Source organism: Octopus bimaculoides, chromosome 8, assembly GCF_001194135.2.
Source record: "Octopus bimaculoides isolate UCB-OBI-ISO-001 chromosome 8, ASM119413v2, whole genome shotgun sequence".
NCBI classification, from domain to species: domain Eukaryota; kingdom Metazoa; phylum Mollusca; class Cephalopoda; order Octopoda; family Octopodidae; genus Octopus; species Octopus bimaculoides.
The window spans coordinates 22,174,900-22,176,918 of record NC_068988.1 but is presented as its reverse complement, the minus strand read 5'-3'; positions in this window follow the sequence as shown (position 1 = coordinate 22,176,918).

Sequence of the window (2,019 nt, the reverse complement as noted above, 5' to 3'; positions counted from 1 at the left end):
TATATATATATATATATATATATATATATATGTCTAACATAGGCAGAGCAGAAATCAGTAACAGTAATTATATGATTTACATAAAACAAGTAGAAATACTGTCACTAAGTGAAATTCTCCTTATCGACGAACAGACAAAAATTTGTAGGTATCGTAGATAAAAAAAAGAAAGGAGCATCGTATATCGTAGACATATATTACATAGGATGGCATTGTCACAGCTGGAATAACTTTAATTATATATCTTCCTCATCAAGACTAACATCATCAACAATGCTATATATGGTGGTTCCTCTTGTCATAATCTATTGAGTCAGATAATGAGATATTGCTATCTAATATTTATCAGTGGTATAGAATAATAATTGCTAGAATAAATGTGTGCGTGCGCGAGAGAGAGAGAGAGAGAGAGAACGTGCATCACTGTACATATATGTGTATATATTTATATATATATGTATATATATGTATGTATATATATATATATATGTATATACACACACACTCACGTATATGTATGTATGTATGTATGCATATCCAAGTTCATTATAAGCTCGAATAACTGAGATTGATGCGTGAGCAAGTGAACATTGCAACGACCTGATGCACGGTCGATCTCGTTGCATGGCAACGTGAATAACCGCCTTCTATTGACTGCTCAGAATGATCAGTAATTAATATTTTCTGCTGACATACGGCAGCGAAATGGCAGAATCGTTAACACGCCGGGCAAAATGCATTTTCGTTTTGATATTTCGTCCGTTTTTCTGTTGTCAGTTCATACGCTGTAGGGGTCGACTTTGTCTTTCATTATTCTGGTGGTCGATAAAATAAGTATCAGTTGAACATGGGGTCGATGTAATCGATTTACCCCTCCTTTAATATCGGTGGCCTTGTGTCAAAATTTGTAACCAACATTTCATAGCGAGAGAAAGCGGTGAGTTGGGAGAAACGTTAGCTTGTCGGGCGAAATGCTTAGCGGTCTTTCGTCTGCCGTTATGTTCTGAGTTCAAATTCCGCCGAGGTCGACTTTGCCTTTCATCTTTTCGGGGTCGATAAAATCAAGGACCAGTTACGCATTGAAGTCGATGTAATCGACTTGATCCCTTTGTCTGTCCTTGTTTGTCCTCTCTATGTTTAGCCCCTTGTGAGCAATAAAGAGATACGAAACATTAGCACGCCGTGCAAGATACTTAGCGGCATTTCGTCCGTCTTTACGTTCTGAATTTAATTGCCACCAGTCACGACTTTATGTTTCGTCCTTTCGGTGTCGATAAAATAAGTACCAGTTGACTAAAGGGGTCGATCTAATCAACTTAAACATCACCCGAAATTCCTGGCCTTGCGCCAAGATTTGAAACCAGTATTTTGTGCCGAGAGTTTCTTGCATTGGCACCGAGGAAACTAGATTGTACAGTAATGCCTCGATACACGACCTGATTTGTACCCGAAGACCGCTCGTAAAGCGAAAACCTGCAAAGCAGAGCAATAACTTCCCATAGTAACAATGTTATGAATCGTAATTTGTTGTCAGAAAAATATTTTACCATTAAAATTTATGATATTCATAAATAAAGGGCAATAAAACAACAGTCGACTATAAAGTATACTTTATGTAAAGTAAAAAGGTTATCGAGATCTTTATAATAAAAAATTATTATTATTATTGTTATTATTATTATTATTATTATTATTATTATCGTTTTCTGAATAACTTTTACCCGCACTAGACTCGCGCACACCATTTAGACGCGATCGCCGAGTCAGAAGCACTCGTAGATGGACTTGTAGATTTCTTTTTAAAAAACAAGACGACGATCGTTTGCTTAGAAGCGTTTTTTGTTCGCTCTCAATAAATTTCTCGGTAATACGCAGAAGCATTTGTTATATATATACATATATATACATATATATATATATATATATATATACATATACTTATCTATATGTATATGTATTTATATATATATGTATACATACATATACAAATATATGTATATATGCATATATATATATATA